General features: G+C 35.4%; 1 long non-coding RNA gene across 1 annotated transcript; it reads left to right on the forward strand.

Annotated features, from left to right (window-relative positions):
- Positions 1–1554: 1554 nt before the first annotated feature.
- Positions 1555–10717, forward strand: LOC138355168 (uncharacterized). The gene is made up of 4 exons (XR_011223892.1): positions 1555–1679; positions 6251–6410; positions 7102–7208; positions 10139–10717. It is a non-coding gene; the product is annotated as an uncharacterized lncRNA (long non-coding RNA).
- Positions 10718–10940: the final 223 nt, after the last annotated feature.

Below are 10940 nucleotides of genomic sequence, written 5' to 3' on the forward strand. Positions count from 1 at the left end.
TGTATGCTCATCCCCGCAATCACCAGGCCCACCCGAGTCACTCAAACATCTGCGACTACCCTGGATCACTGATGGACCAACATAACAGCTCCTCTTACATCAAGTATAATCACTGACAGAACAACTGACCACTATCCTACCTTCCTTGTAGCGAACATGGCCATAACACCACCAGGTAACAAGAAAATTACCTTTAGGTTACAATGTGAAGCGGCAATAGGCAATCTCACAAATGCCCTCCACAATTTTTTTTTTTTTTACAAACAGCTCTACTCCAATCTTGTAAAATTCAATATACTAAGTCCCTGTCAGTTTGGCTTCCGCTCCCAAAAGAGTACCAATGATGCTATTGTTAGTCTGCTTGACTTAATCTTCTCAGCCCTTGACAAAAGTGAGTTTCCAATTGAACTCTTCATCGGCCTGAGAAAGGCCTTTGATACTGTTAACCATAACTACCTCTTACTTAAATTCCACCATTATGGAATCCGTGGCCTTGCCCTAAACTATATCCGATCCTATCTTAGTAACAGACACCAATATGAAGCCATCAATGATATAACCTCTCCCACTCTACCACTTAATTACCGTAAAGGTGCCACAGAGCAGCATCCTAGGACCCTCCTGTTTCTTATATACATCAATGATCTCCCTAATGTCTCTAACATACTTAAACCTATATTGTTGGCTGATGATACTACTCATCTACTCTGACCCCAACCCACTCCTGTTAAATAATGTTGTAAACAATTAATTAAAAAAAGTCTACTTGTGGATGTCAACCAACAAACCTCACACAAAACATAGAAAAGACCTACTATATCTTATTTGGAAACAAATCAACAAATGCAATTCAGCTTCAGATAGATAATGTAAACATTAGCAATAAAAATGATGGAAAGTTTCTTAGCCTATACTTAGACAAGAGACTCAACTTCCGCACCCATATACAACACATAACTAAAAAGGTTTCTAAAACAGTTGGTATACTGTTTAAGATCAGATATTATGTACCCTACTCTGCTCTCCTCTCACTCTATTATGCACTTATCTATCCCTATCATTCTTATGGCGTTTGTGCTTGGGGTTCAACCTCTGCAAACTACCTCAAGCCCATCATCATCCAGTAAAAATCTGCTATCAGGACAATAAATAACTCTACCTTCAGACAACACACAGCTCCCTTGTTCAAATCCTTAAACATGCTAAACAAATTCACTCCATACATTCTCCTGTGTAAATTACGTTTATAAAGCCCTTTTTCTAACTGCAAACCCTGTTCTGAAACTCTTCCTGGACAGATGTAATAGAACACATGGCCACGTCCCCACCAGACATAAATATCTCTTTGATATCCCCAGAGTCAAACTTAATCTATGTAAACACTCTATGTAAATAAAGGGACCTAGTCTATGGAACTCACTCCCTTATAATGATTTGAAAAGCTGTCCAACTTCTGCCATATTCAAAAATAAAACCAAAAAGTACCTGTAGTACTTTTTAAGTACGAGGGAGTAATGCGCAAAGCGTCCCTCACCTGTGACGTCACAGCGTCACCTGACGCCATATCAACACATCGGCCATTTTGTCGTCAGTTCAGTCATGGCGAGGACTAACCCTTCATGCAAACTGCACCTACTATCAAGAAGAAGAAGATTTTGTGTTCCACCGATAGTATTATCGTAAGTAAGCACTTATATTTTATATTTTATTAAATTAATTGATTCTATTTTTCTGTAATAAAGGTCCAAAGGGTTGTTAAGGAACAAGGGTGTAGCGATACCGACGCTCAGTGCGCTCAACTCACACCAAAGTATCACCTGTGTAGCTTCTGTAATTAGTGTTAATTAGTTATGCTATAAGATAATGAAGCGAGTATAAGATTAACTCGCTACAAGGGTACTGTGTTGGGAGGTGAGGGCTGTTACTGGTGTCTGTGGGGATGTGAGGACTTGTACCAACCACTATCACCACCAGTACCTTGTCTTGCATCCTGCTTAGTATTCCTATTGAGATATGAAGTATTATTGCATTCATATAATTATTCATTCATTGTCATTACTATTTTTATGGGCTATGTTCTGTTACCCTAATGCTTTTTACCCCTGGGCATGTCCATTTACTCTCCAGCCCTTCACAAGCCACTGCTGCACCCCCTCCATGCCCATACTTACTGTGCTTATTCTTACAGGACTGCACTGCATTATGTGGTGCTCACTGCCTGGACACCTTGATACATGCATTATAGGGTTCTGGTAGTTGTTCTACTCACCAAGCCCTTCCAAGGCCAGGCTTGACATGTGAGAGCTTGGTCCAACAGGCTGTTGCTTGGACAGGCCCCTCAGGCCCACATATCCACCACAGCCTTGTTTGTCCGGCACTTCAAAATCAAATGTTTATTTACGTAAGGTACATACATATTTTTAGGTAAGGTACTCTTTATTTGGGTAAATTTATCTTCGTAGTATTTAGCTTTGGCTCGTCTAATTATCTTGGATAGCAATAACGAGTAATTCTTTGAGAATTCTTTGGAGACAATTCCTAACCTATACTTCTCCCAACCTATACTTCTTCTCAAGGTCATCTTCACTTCTTGAAGATGTTCAGGTTTTCTCTTGAAGATGTCGACGGTTGTTCCAGCAATACTGTATTTCTTTTATTGCTGAAAACCTGTTTTCAGCAATAAAAAAATAATCCTGAATCCAGAAAAAAATCCCTTTTGTATCGTCTGGAAATTTTCAAATATTGCTGACCAAACCTGAGTCTAAATTATTTGTATATATTATGAATTACAGAGGTCCCAGGACAGGGTTTTTAGGCACTCCACTTACATTTTCCCACTCTGACTTAACCCCCATTTATACAAACTCAGTCTTATCTTTTAGCTAATAATTTATTGTACACACCATACTCAGCCTGTGTAGGGTAGTTTATTGTGCATGTGTAGTATATATATTTGTGTAGTATATTTGGTATATTTAATGCCTCTAACCTCTCCTCATAGTTCTTGTCCTTCAGTTCTGGGAGCCACTTAGTAGCATGTCTTTGCACCTTTTCCAGTTTATGTGCTTCTTAAGATATGGGCACCATACAACCGCTGCATATTCCAACTTTGGTCTAACAAAAGTCGTGAACAATTTCTTGAGTATTTCGCCATCCATGCATTTAAAAGCTCTGAATATTATCCTTTACCTGCAATTGGTTGTTGCTGTATTTATAGAATATGATTTGTTCTACTTTACATTTGTTTGTTCCTTTTTTTCAAAATTTCTTTCTGCCTCTCTCCTCACTGCCGTGTAGTTGTTTCTCTTTGTATTACTGGTATGTTTGGGGGTTTGGCCTCTTCGTATATTGATTCCATTTTTGTGTCTTTTGGTCTCTGTCCGTCTTGAAATTTCAGTTGAACAAATCCTGTTTCCTAGTTCTGCATCTTTGTTTTGGTATAAATGTTTTTGTTCCTTTATCATATATTTCACAAAATTGACATACTGTGCATTAATTCATCTCAATTACTTCCTTTCCTAACAGCAAGCCTTTCCAGTAAAATTCTTTGAATTCTTTTCTGACTTCTGGCCTAATGTTTGTTTTATCCTAGTGTGTATGATGCCTAGCGTGTGTCTGGTGCCTGTTGTGTTAAACCGAAGATAAATGCATAAGTATAGGTCAGTAATTTCTCCAGCTTTGAAAGGGGCTTTCATTATGCAGCAGTATTCCACTCTAGAGAGCACTAGCGTCTTGAAAACTATCATCATCGGTATAGCATCTCTAGTGTGAACAGTTCTTGTTATCTATCCTGTCATTTTTCTTGCAGTTGTGACGGCTACTTTATTGTGTTCTTTAAATGTAAGGCCTTCTGACATCAGTACACCCAAATCCTTTACGTTGCTTTTCCGTTCAATGTTATGATTTGACTGAGTTTTGTAAGTGGTTTCCGTTTTTATATTTTTTATTTTTTCCGTAGCGCATGAGCTGAAACTTATGTTCGTTAATCACCATGTTATTTTCTGTAGCCCATAGAAAGACCTGATTTACATCTGATTGGAGGTTTGCCGTGTCCTCTATGTTGCCTACTCTCGTGAAGATTCTAGTGTCATCTGCAAAGGATGATCAAGTACTATAGGTTGTGTCCTTGTCTATGTCCGATATGAGGATGAGAAAAAGTATTGGAGCAAGCACAGTACGCTTGGGGACTGAGCTCTTTACGGTTGATGGTCCAGATTTTATTTTGTTGACTACTACACATTGGGTTCTATTAGTCAGGAAGTTGTATATCCATCTGCCTATTTTTCCGGTAATTCCTTTTGAACGCATTTTATGTGCAATAACACAATGGTCACATTTGTCAAAGGCTTTTTTTTGTCAAAGCGTTTTGTTTGTCTTCCATGGCATCTAGTGCCATGTCAGAGTGGTCCAGCAACTGTGATAGGCAAGAGCGCCCTGTTCTGAAACCATGTTGTCTGGGGTTATGGAGATGCTGTGATTCCATGTATTTTGTGATCTTACTTCTTAGCATTCTCTCAAAGATTTTTATGATGTGCGATGTTAGTGCTATCGGTCTGTAGTTTTTTGCCTCTGCCTTATTTCCTCCTTTATGGGGCGGTGCTATCTCTGCTGTTTTTAGTATGTCAGGGACAATGCCAGTATCTTGGCTTTGTCTCCAAAGAATGTGAAGGGCCTGCGATAACGTTTTTTACAGTTCTTGATGAATATAGAGTTCCAAGAGTCAGGGCCTGGTGCAGAGTGCATAGGCATACTGTCTATGGCTTCTTCAAAATCCAGTGGGGATAGGATCACATCTGATTTATGATTTGATGTTGGTATCATATCCATGAAAAATTCATTTGGGTTATCAATCAGATGGATGGAGAGCTACACTCGTGGTGTCCCATTTTCCCAGCACTCTTTGTCATATAATGCTTTGAAACTTTTGACGGATTTGGCCTCCACCACCTTCTCACCTAACATGTTCCAACCGTTTACCATTCTGTTTGCAAAAGTGAATTGTCTTACATTTCTTCGGCATCTTTGTTTAGTTCGTTTAAATCTATAACCTCTTGTTCTTGAAATTCCAGGTCTCGGGAAATCTTCCCTATCAAGTTTATCAATTCCTGTTACTGTTTTGTACGTAGTGATCATATCTCCTCTTTTCCTTCTGTCTTCTAGTTTGGAATATTTAATGCCTCTAATGTCTCCTCATAAATCCTGCCCTTCAGTTTTGGTATGAATGTTTGTGTGCCTTCATCGTATATTTTGCAAAATATGGAATACATCTCATTTACTTTACTTTAAGAATATGGTTCGATCAATTAAAAACCCTCTTGTTCAAATTGCAAAGAGACTGAAAGAGATGCAGCATGCTCAATGGATTATATATTAGTGATTATTATTAGGATTATATATTAGTGAATCATATTAGTGATTCAATTATTATGGTCATAAAACAATAAACAAATAGTTTTGGTGTTATTACACTCTATTCACAGGTTATATATAAGTATCTGCATGTTTTGTTCACCATTACAAACCACTAAGTTGGTTTGATTTTTGTTGAGATTGTTATTTATGATAAGATTCCTTACGTTATCTGAGAATGAAGCTATGTCGGTATTGGGAAATCTATAGATGGCACTTATAGTCAAGGAGGATTTAAGGGATTTACTGGAGAACTTGGCAAAGGTATATTCACAATAGTCGTCTCTATTACTAATGAGACTATTGCAGATGAAGGTATCTTTGTAAGATATTGCTATGCCACCTCCTTTTTTTATTAGGCCTGCAGTTGTGAATGGCTTTATTATCAGCCAAGTTGTAGCATACAACATAGCATATATATGTATATGGCATACATACATACATATATATATATATATATATATATATATATATATATATATATATATATATATATATATATATATATATATATATATATATATATATATATATATATATATATATATATATATATATATATATATATATATATATAATATGTTACAACATAACAGGCCAATTACACTGGATTAATCTTTGTGTTTAGATAGGAGATGCCTCGTATGGGCCAATAAGCCTTCTGCAGCCCCTATGTTTATCCCTTATGTATCCCCCCATGTTTTCACCTTCATTGTATTATCACCTGACCTAATGCGGGTATAAAATCAACTAATATATATATATATATATATATATATATATATATATATATATATATTCAAAATTCGTCAGTGTACTACATTTTTGTTGTTGCTTTTAGGTGATGCTTTTAACCAGTGTATGTGGGTCTGATTGCGCAACCACAGTTCGAAGAATAATGAAGATATGAACAAACGGCCTGTGGTCACTATACAGTCTGGAAGGGCAAAAGAAGAAATTGGCATTTCTACAAAAACAAGAACTATATAATGTTATTTTAAGTAAGTAACCAAAAAATTAAATAATTTTTTTAAAGTTTAAAATTCACTTAAAAATGTAAATTTTAAGTTAAAAAATTTTAACCAAAAAACTTGATATTTTTCATATTTGGAACCATTCCATAATCCCAAGCATAAATGATTATATTTCTATCACTTGCTCTTAAGATTGTTTCATTTAATAGAGGTTGGGCATAATTGTTCTCTGCTGCTAATAGAACTGACTGACTTAGCTATAGGAAAATGTAAAATTAATTGGTTTATCCATTACAGTATTTTGCAGTTTATTTCATGATCCTGTGCTTAATACTTGCATAAATAGTAGATTACAAAATGCATTTTTATATCATTAGTATTGAATAATAATAATGCAAATAATTGACTTATAAATGATGTACAATTAATTGGTAGGTGATATTATATTATTAATATTTTTTCATTCTTGCAAAGCCTTAACAAAGTCATTAACATGTTAATATAAACTTGATCACCTTCCACTTATTTTCTCATGTGCTACCTACATGTACAAAACCTTATTCCTAAATGCATATTTTGTTCTGAAACTTGTCCTTTATATGTTGTGTATCACCATCTCTGGAGAGTTTTATCTGATTGATGTATAAATTACTTTTAATTTTACAGAATATTATTGTTATACTGAATTTATTATTATATAAATAACTTAATTTTACAGAATCATCTATCGACGCACATCCACAAGTTGAGGAGGAGGATGTGACCTTCCAGATTTCTGAAGTACTGAAACAGGCACCAAACAGGCCTGGTGGATCTAGGTACAAGGTAAAATAATTTAATTTTTTTTTTTTTTTTTACTAATTGTCCGATATATATATATATATATATATATATATATATATATATATATATATATATATATATATATATATATATATATATATATATATATATATATATATATATATATATATGACAATGTCAGACCACGGAGGAAAAATGAAACAGGAAATTTCCTTAAGTACTTTCGTATATTAAATACATCTTCAGAAGGTCAATATAATATACATTATATTGAATATAATATACAATATAATATATAAAGTCAATATAATATACAATATACAATTTAATATACGAAAGTACTTAAGGAAATTTCCTGTTTCATTTTTCCTCCGTGGTCTGACATTGTCACATTCTTAATCACGTGTTTATTTTCGTGATATACACACATAAATATATATATATATATATATATATATATATATATAAATATATATATATATATATAAATATATATATAATGTGTCGTACCTAGTAGCCAGAACGCACATCTCAGCCTACTATGCAAGGCCCGATTTGCCTAATAAGCCAAGTTTTCTTGAATTAATGTTTTTTCGACTACCTAACCTAACATTTTCAGCTACCTAACCTAACCTATAAAGATAGGTTAGGTTCGGTCATATATCTCTATTAATTTTAACTCCAATAAAAAAAGAATTGACCTCATACATAATGAAATGGATAGCTTTTATCATTTCATAAGAAAAAAAATAGAGAAAATATATTAATTCATGAAAACTTGGCTTATTAGGCAAATCGGGCCTTGCATAGTAGGCTGAAAAGTGCGTTCTGGCGACTAGGTACGACATATATATATATATATATATATATATATATATATATATATATATATATATATATATATAATATGTATGTGTGTGTGTGTGTGTAATTACCTAAGTGTAGTTAAAGGATGAGACCGTCTTCCCAGCACTCTTTGTCATATAACGCTTTGAAACTACTGACAGTCTTGGCCTCCACCACCTTCTCACCTAACTTGTTCCAACCGTCTACCACTCTATTTGCGAAAGTGAATTTTCTTATATTTCTTTAGCATCTGTGTTAAGCTAGTTTCAATCTATGACCTCCTGTTCTTGAAGTTCCAGGTCTCAGGAAATCTTCCCTGTCGATTTTATCAATTCCTGTTACTATTTTGTATGTAGTGATCATATCACCTCTTCTGTCTTTTAGTTTTGGCATATTTAATGCCTCTAACGTCTCCTCGTAGCTCTTGCCCTTCAGTTCTGGGAGCCACTTAGTAGCATGTCTTTGCACCTTTTCCAGTTTGTTGATGTGCTTCTTAAGATATGGGCCAACTTCTGTTGTTGGGCACCACACAACAGCTGCATATTCTAGCTTTGGCGTAACAAAAGTCATGAACAATTTCTTTAGTATATCACCATCCATGTATTTAAACGCAATTCTAAAGTTAGAAAGCGTAGCATAGGCTCCTCGCACAATATTCTTTATGTGGTCCTCAGGTGATAGTTTTCTATCTAGAACCACCCCTAGATCTCTTTCTTTATCAGAATTCTTTAAAGATTTCTCACATAATGTATAGGTTGTGTGGGGTCTATGTTCTCCTGTTCCACATTCCATAACATGGCATTTATTAACATTAAATTCCATTTGCCAAGTGGTGCTCCATATACTTATTTTATCCAGGTTTTCTTGAAGGGCATGACAATCATCTAAATTTCTTATCCTTCCTATTATCTTAGCATCATCAGCAAACATGTTCATGTAATTCTGTATACCAACTGGTAGATCATTTATGTAGACAATAAACATCACTGGTGCAAGAACTGAACCCTGTGGTACTCCACTTGTGACATTTCTCCAGTCCGATACATTGCCTCTGATTACTGCCCTCATTTTTCTATGTCAGAAAATTTTTCATCCATATTAGAAGCTTACCTGTCACCCCTCCAATATTTTCCAGTTTCCAGAACAACCTCTCTATGTGGAACTGTCGAATGCCTTTTTTAGGTCCAAATAGATGCAGTCAACCCAACCATCTCTTTCCTGTAATATATCTGTTGCTCGATCATAGAAACTGAGTAAATTCGATACACAGGATCTTCCAAATCGAAAACCATACTGTCTGTCTGAAATTATATCATTTCTCTCCAGGTGTTCTACCCATTTAGTTTTAATTATTTTTTCCAATATTCCAATTCCAATTTTTTCCAATAATGTGTGTGTGTGTATGTATATTTGTGTTGTTGAATATGACCGAAAGTCAGTCTTTCTGCCCCTCTCCTTACTGCTATTGTTGTTTCTCGCATCTGTGTATTGCTTGTATGTTTGGGCAATTTTTCCCCTTTTCCTAGTTCTGCATCTCTGCTTTAGTATAAATTTTGTTGTGCCATTATCATATATTTCACAAAACTTGACATACATCTCATTTACTTCATGTCCTAACAGCAAGTGTTTGTCAAATTCCTTAAGGAAATATCTGAGTTCCCCATAATGACCTCTCCACAAGTCAGGTTTTTCAACTGCTTCAAGCTCATTTTCTTCCAGATTATAATGCATTGCATACTTTATTCCAAAAAAGACATGGTCACTTTTGCCCAAGTGACCATGTCACTTGGGTAAAAGGAGGGAGGTACCAAAGGAGGGAGGTACTGAATGATAAATATATCTTTCTCTTTCCTGGTAAATATAATATCCAGCATGGAGGGAACATCCCCTTCCCTCATCCTCGTAGCTTGTTTAACATGTAGAAACATGAATGTTTACAGGGTGAGGTTTACGAAATTATATATATATATATATATATAATTGGTCTCTGGTCTATATATATTATATATATATATATATATATATATATATATATATATAAGTTTGTGTGTGTGTAATTTATATAAATAAATAATTAAATATTAATTTTGTTAATATCTTTTCAGGGAAAACTTGCAAGTACAATTCGTATACAAGAGGGGCAACAAGAGCCAGAGGATGTCTACTAAGAAAATATATGTCTTTATCCTCACACTCTTGATATATGGTCTTCTCTGGTCTCTTTATTTTCTCTCCTCACAAATGTCCCTTTTTTTATTTCTTTTACGTTTCTCTCCTGTTTTTCTTGTCTTTTAATCTCTCCTTTCCTCCTCTCTTCTAACACCTCTCGTTTCCTGTCTCTTCTAGCTTCTCTCTTCCTTTACTTTTTATATTTGTGGTATTCATTTATGTCATTTTTATCTTGTATATTTTTCTTGTATCTTTTTCTTATCTTGTGTTTCTCTTCCCCTTCTCTTCAATGATTTCTCATTTCTCTCCTCTCTCTGTTGTTTCTGTTCTGTCTTCTCTCTCCTTGCCTTAATTTTGTTCTGTCTCCTCTTTTGTTGTGTGTGTGTCTTTCTGTCTCTGTCTGTCTCTCTCTCTCTCTCTGGCTCTCTTGCTCTCTCTCTCTCTCTCTGGCTCTCTCTCTCTCTCTCGCTCTGGCTCTCTCTCTCTCTCTCTGGCTCTCTCTCTCTCTCTCTCTCTCTCTCTCTCTCTCTGGCTCTCTCTCTCTCTCTCTCTCTCTCTCTCTGGCTCTCTCTCTCTCTCTCTCTGGCTCTCTCTCTCTCTCTCTCTCTCTGGCTCTCTCTGGCTCTCTCTCTCTGGCTCTCTCTGGCTCTCTCTCTCTGGCTCTCTCTCTCTCTCTCTCTGGCTCTCTCTCTCTCTCTCTCTGGCTCTCTCTCTCTCTCTCTCTCTGGCTCTCTCTCT

Source organism: Procambarus clarkii, chromosome 6 (assembly GCF_040958095.1).
Source record: "Procambarus clarkii isolate CNS0578487 chromosome 6, FALCON_Pclarkii_2.0, whole genome shotgun sequence".
In the NCBI taxonomy this organism is placed as follows: domain Eukaryota; kingdom Metazoa; phylum Arthropoda; class Malacostraca; order Decapoda; family Cambaridae; genus Procambarus; species Procambarus clarkii.